This window comes from Triticum dicoccoides, chromosome 4B, assembly GCF_002162155.2.
Source record: "Triticum dicoccoides isolate Atlit2015 ecotype Zavitan chromosome 4B, WEW_v2.0, whole genome shotgun sequence".
NCBI lineage: Eukaryota > Viridiplantae > Streptophyta > Magnoliopsida > Poales > Poaceae > Triticum > Triticum dicoccoides.
In genome coordinates, this window is record NC_041387.1 from 613,504,224 (window position 1) to 613,511,178 (window position 6,955).

General features: G+C 43.2%; 1 non-coding gene and 1 pseudogene across 1 annotated transcript; one reads left to right on the forward strand and one right to left on the reverse strand.

Annotated features, from left to right (window-relative positions):
* The first annotated feature begins 1,204 nt into the window (after positions 1 to 1,204).
* Positions 1,205 to 5,217, forward strand: LOC119291769 (annotated as a pseudogene).
* Positions 5,218 to 5,635: 418 nt separating this feature from the next.
* On the reverse strand, positions 5,636 to 5,706 carry TRNAG-GCC. Its single transcript has one exon. It is a non-coding gene; the product is annotated as a tRNA-Gly (tRNA).
* Between the last annotated feature and the right edge of the window lie 1,249 nt (positions 5,707 to 6,955).

The following is a 6,955-nucleotide window of genomic DNA, read 5'->3' on the forward strand; positions in this document are numbered from 1 at the left end:
TGGTTGCGGTCTTGGAAGGGGGGAGGGAGAGATGCAGAGGTCGACTCACAATCGATCAAGCTTTATATTCCCTCAAATGTTCTATCCTACAGTCCGGTCATTATCCGGACACAAAAAAGAAAAAAGAAACACCCGACCGGACCCTCACTTTGTTCCCATATGATCGGGCTTTCCGCAAATCACCATATCCACATCAAATATGGGGAGGATATGGGGATATCCGAGTAGTCCTCCATGGTCCTACCCCGGACCATCTTTTCTCTTTATTTATACTTTCTTCTCTCTTTCTCTCTTCGTCCCCACCAATCATATGAATTTGACCGGATAATTTGGAAAGGATGTAGGGAGCATGGTTAATTCATGCATAAATGAATGTTTGAAATAGACGTGTCCGATCACGTCCGCGGACGTTTGAGAATCGAAATTAGCCAATCCTGGTTGTAGGTGCTCTGACTAGTCAACGGCCACTCTTTGGATGCGTCCTTTTAGTGAAAAAACTTTGCGGGGAAACGAGTTAAACTCATAGAAGTCAGTTCCAACACGGAACTCCAACACGCCGCTTGTATTGCTTGTATTACATCATTGTGCCGTGTTCAGCACAGTAGTCAAATTGAATCGCATATTTACAAATTTATGAGTGGTGTGATGTATCTGTCTTCAGACACGCCTAATAACAATGTGCCGAAACATCTGCCCACTTGACAGGTACTGGGAATGCATCCAAACCGAAAGAACGTCGAAACGTCCATCCACTAGATGATGATGGCAGGGGACGTTGAGACATCCATCAACTTGGCGATATTTGTTTTTTTAGGAAAGGTCATCCTAACTAGTTTATTGAAACTCAAAATAGGTTTACATCGTCTATGAGCTTGCCCACAACAATGTCAGGAGACTCGTCCAACCAGCTATGTCTTATTATAATAACAAAAATAAGCTAGCACATGTCCTGCTTGATTACAAGATCTATAACAGTGCTTAAAAATAACCTTCCCAATTGAATTACTAGTCTCGACATTCTGCGAAAATGGCCGCGGCAACGTCCCACCAATTGTTTGACCAAGTTGTTTGTTCCGCGTTAAGCAAACACTTGGCGCGCGTAGCCTACCAGCAGATTTCGTCACGACCTCACTAGCGTATTATAGATGCGCTCTCCCACAAAAATCATAGCACTGTAGATGTACTGCTAGACTTGCTAGCTCCAAGTAAATTGCGCCTCTTCTCGCCAGCCATGTCTCTTCACATGATGCCGTTGGTGCTGCTCTTCTCGTTGCTGTTCCCAAGCTCTCATGCTCTGCCGGGGTCACCACCTTCTCCTCCGGGCCCGGCTGCCGAGGAGCTCGCGCTTCTCGCCTTCAAGTCCATGCTGACCTCTGACGGTGGTTCGCCGGCGCTGGCATCGTGGAACACGTCGAGCCACTTCTGCCTCTGGCCAGGCGTGGCATGCAGCCGCGAGAAGGTTGTCGCGCTGCGCCTCGGCTCGTCCAACCTCTCCGGCCGCATCTCGCCGCACCTGGGCAATCTGTCCGGCCTCGCGGAGCTGGACCTCGGTGGAAACCAGCTTGTCGGTGACATACCACCGGAGCTTGGCCGTCTCGGCCGTCTCCGCTCCCTCAACCTGAGCGCCAACTTGCTCACCGGAGCCATCCCCGCGGCCATTGCGGCGGGGTGCACCAACCTCACCTCGCTCATCCTGGGCAGGAACAGCCTCCGAGGTACGATCCCCGCCCAGATCGGCACCACCTTGAGAAAGCTCACCCTGCTGGACCTTTGCCGAAACAACCTCACGGGGCACATCCCTCCGTCACTGGCGGAGCTGCGCTCCATGCAGGTTCTGTCTCTGTGCTTCAACAACCTGTCCGGCGAGATCCCAGCCGCGCTGGGAAACCTCACCAGCATCCAGGAGCTAGGCCTCCATCACAATGGCCTGTCCGGAGCAATCCCGTCGTCTCTCGGGCTGCCGGGCGGCATGTCGTTTTTCAACCTCGAGTTCAACCAGTTAACCGGGGCGATCCCTACCTCCATTTGGAACCTCTCGTCTCTCGTTCTGTTCTCCGTCATGTATAACAGGCTAAGCGGCAGGATGCCTCCCGACGCATTCGCCGCCATGCCCCATCTCCACCAGATCCAAATCAACAACAACCAGTTCCATGGCCCTTTCCCGGTGTCCATAGCAAATGCTTCCAACATTTCTCTAGTTCAGCTCGACAGCAACCTTTTCGCCCGCATCATTCCCCGTGATATCGGCAGGTTAAGAAATCTCAGCATTCTACTTCTCGGCAACAATCTGTTTGAAGCTCATGAGCCAAGAGATTGGGGATTCATAACCGAATTAACTAATTGCTCCCAGTTAGGACTGCTGGGATTGGATGGTAATAAGTTTGGAGGTGTTCTTCCAGATTCACTCTCCAACCTTTCCACGTCACTGTATGATCTTCAACTTGGGTCCAACAAGATCACAGGAAACATTCCAGAGGGTATTAGTAACCTCATCAACTTACAAAAGCTCGACATGTCGCACAACTTCTTCACGGGAAGTCTCCCCTCTTCATTGGGAAGGCTTCCAAAATTGGCCAGTTTCTATGTCATTGCAAATAAGTTGGCCGGGCTGGTCCCGTCGGCCATAGGAAATCTTACTGAACTATCTGATTTGCGGCTCGACATGAACGCGTTCAGTGGTAGGACCAAGCACACTTGGAAACCTGGCAAAGCTCTCCTCACTAGGTCTTTCAGCAAATAGTTTCATTGGTCCCATACCCAGCACATTATTCAGCATCCAAACACTCTCGATGGTACTTGATGTGTCACACAATAATATAGAGGGATCCATACCACAAGAAATCGGGAACCTGCAAAATTTAGCAGAATTGCATCTAGAGTCAAACAAATTATCTGGTGAAATCCCCACCACCGTTGGAGAGTGTCGATTTCTAAAAAGTCTTTATCTGCAAAACAACTCCCTGAATGGTAGCATCCCATCAACCCTGAATCAACTGAAGGATCTTGAAACTCTTGACCTGTCAAGCAACAACTTGTCAGGCCAGATACCCAAGTTCCTTGGCAACATCAGCATGCTCCAGTATCTGAACCTTTCCCTTAACCGGTTTGTCGGAGAAGTGCCGACCTTTGGTGTCTTCGCAAATGCTACTTCAATCTCAATCGAAGGCAACGTTGAACTTTGTGGTGGAATACCTACTCTGCATTTGCTTCCCTGTTCTTCTCAAATAGCACACAGGAAACACAAACTTTTAGCGGTTCCTATTGTTCTATCTCTCATTGCAACACTAGTCGTGCTTGTAACACTGTACAAGCTTAGCATGCGGCACAAGAAAAATAGAAGACAAACCCTTTCACCTACAACCATGAAAAGCCATCCAAAGCTATCTTATTCACAGCTGGTAAATGCAACAGATGGGTTTTCAGCAGCCAACTTTTTGGGTTCTGGATCGTTTGGGATTGTGTACAAGGGAGAGCTATATGACCAAGTAGGCAATAGAACAATTGTCGCTGTGAAGGTACTGAAACTTCAAACTCCCAAGGCACTCAAGAGTTTCGCCGCCGAATGTGAAGCACTTAGAAACATCCGGCACCGAAATATTGTCAAGATAGTCACGATCTGCTCAACCTTTGATACTAGAGGGCATGGTTTCAAAGCAATTGTTTATGAATTCATGTCCAATGGTAGCCTAGCTGGGTGGCTACATCCCGAGCAAACAGAGCCGAAGCAACTGAACCTGTGTGTTAGAGTGACCATACTACTTGATGTGGCTTGTGCGCTGGATTATCTTAGCTATCAAGGAGACTTCTTTGTACATTGTGATGTTAAGCCAAGTAATGTGCTCCTAGATGCTGAGATGGTAGCCCATGTTGGAGATTTTGGACTTGCAAGCCAATGCTGGGAATTTTCTGTCGAGGAGAACTCATCTCTCGAACTGTCAAAGAGCTCGATGGGACTTACAGGAGCAATAAACTCATCTTTCCAACAGTCAACGAGCACGATGGGATTTAGGGGAACAATTGGTTATGCTGCACCAGGTTAGCCCAATAATTTTATATTTTCTACTCCCTCCGTCCCAAAATATAAGAACGTTTTTGACACGTGTCAAAAACGTTCTTATATTTTGGGACGGATGGTAGTGTCAAAAATGTTCTTATATTTTGGGATGGAGAGAGTATCTATTTACAAGCATTGCTTTTTCTTCATTGCTCCTTAGTCCTTCATAAAGCATGTTGCTGCAAAACGTATGATATGCAGATGGAATAATTTCTGTGCCTTCTGTGATTTTCTATATGGTTTTGTTATGATATCAGTAATTACCTTAAATTAATATATGTGCACTTGGTAACCTTTCTCTTGAGAATGCACTTTGTAATTAATATATAAAAACGTTTTTTACACGTGTCAAAAACGTTTTTATATTTTGGGGCGGAGGGTAGTGTCACAAACGTTCTTATATTTTGGGACGGAGAGAATATCTATTTACAAGCATTGCTTTTTCTTCATTGCTCCTTAGTCCTTCATAAAGCATGTTGCTGCAAAACGTATGATATGCAGATGGAATAATTTCTGTGCCTTCTGTGATTTTCTATATGGTTTTGTTATGATATCAATAATTACCTTAAATTAATATATGTGCCCTTGGTAACCTTTTTCTTAGAGAATGCACTTTGGAATTAATATGTCTAATTATCATCCACGTTCAATTAATGCAACAGAATATGGGGCTGGAAACAAGGTGTCAACAAACGGAGACATTTACAGTCACGGGATTCTTGTTCTAGAAACTGTAACTGGGAAGAGGCCCACAGACATCATATTCAGACAAAGACTGAGGCTCCGTGAATACGTTGAGCAAGCTCTGGGTCATAGCATGATGGATGTTATCGACAAGCGGCTCCAAGATGAGCTCCAGACCGCGGATGATATTTCAAGGAAGAAAAAGATGGATTGTCTGACATCGCTGCTCGAACTGGGAATGTGGTGCTCTGACGAAACACCGACGCGCAGAATGCTAACTGGAGATATCGTCAGGCAATTGGAGTCCATCAAAGAATCCCTTTCTTAGGCAACACAACTTGTGATCGCTACGGCAGGCAAATCATAACGGTTTTCTTGTCTTCGGAGATGCAACATAACCTGTGCTAAATTTGAAGTGCTGGTATTAATAGCATGTAATCTTGTTTCAAAAATAATAATTTAATAGCATGTAAGCTGTACTGCTGTGTTAGTGAGTGCTCATTTTGGGTAATCTAGGGAGGTAATTATGCTCCATTAGCACCTTTTCTGAGAAAACTGTTTGGTGCTAGTATGACATTCCATCTGAACTCTTACGACTTGTGTCGGAGTTGCATCAAAGCTGCAGAAATTAAAAGACAGGGTATGCTACAAGTCGCATGTTAAGAGCAAATCTCACACAGGAAGTAGCAACTACAAGCACGCTATAGACCCTAGCTAGCAACGGGCAATGCTGTAAGAGATTCCCTTATATTTTGCCATCTTGGTATGCTGAATGAATGGCCCAGCAGCAAAAAACAACTGTGCATCAGCAGAGCATAATAAAGTGTAAATCATCATCTTATCTTACTTAAAGACAAAGAAACAATGATAGTTTTTGCTTGACTGCCAAGAAAAACTTGCACCAGCCGGGAATCGAACCCGGGTCTGTACCGTGGCAGGGTACTATTCTACCACTAGACCACTGGTGCTTCACACCGTATATTTCTTCAATAACGTACTAATCCGTAAACAGTTGAACCCGTGCATTCGGAGTTTCGCAATGGCGAGCCTATGATTTTAATGTTTAGTTCAATCTCCTAGCTTTATTGATTAATAATAATGATTGGAATACAATTCGGATCATACGGTTGGCTGAATCAAGTTTGTCTACCTTGAACTAATGAAGCTGCAAATCCTTCCCGGAAAAATAAAAATAAAAAATGAAGCTGCAAATCTAGCCTTTTTGTTTTTTAGGGTTAGCTGCAAATCTAGCATTTTTGTTTTTTAGGCTAGGTTCGGCGAGCCTCCGAAGTCTGCTGGCAAGCCAGAGCAAGCATGGGACGAAGCTATCGAGGGATGGAGACCGGATGCATGCGTCCTGTCACCGTACCTGCATTTAAAAATTGTTCAATGTGTATATAAAATGTTCGTGATATATATGAAAAATGTACACTGTATTTGAAAAAACTAGACATCAAAAACATATATTTGAAAAATAACCATGTACTCCCTCCGTCCGAAAAAACTTGTCCCAACCTTGTCTCTCAAATGGATGTATCTAGCATCAAATTAGTGCTAGATACATCCATTTGAAGGACAAGCTTTTTCGGACGGAGGGAGTATTTGAAAAATGTTATCCGTGTATAAAAATAATGTTTCAAATGTGTACATAAAATGTACAGTGTGTGTGTGAAAAATAGGCATATAGAAAACATATGTATGACAAAATATTAATCATGTATTGAAAAATGTTAAGCATGTGTAATAAAGTTTTCCTTGTGCATGCAAAATGTATAGTGTATATAAAAAAAGTAGACATCAAAATCATTTAACAAAAATATTGATCATGTGTTTAAAAAATGTTCAGCATGTACACAAAATATGTTTCAGATGTATATGAAAAATGTTTCATGTATTTAAAAAATGTAAAACGCATATAAAAAGTGTTCCTGATGTATACGAAAAATATAAAAATGTTTATTTCCATTAAAATAGTGTTCACCCTGTATTTATAACAATGTTTCCTATGTATTCAAAAAAGTCTTTGAAAGATGTATTTAAGAAAAAAATATACATCGCGTATTCAAAAAATATTCAACATGTATCAACAAATTGTTTCACATGTAAACTAAAAATATACATTGTGTGCCGAAAAAATGTAGACACGTGTTGAACAAATAAGTACCGATGAAAACAGACAAAAAAAAGAGAAAAGAAGAAAACCAAGAAAGAAACAAA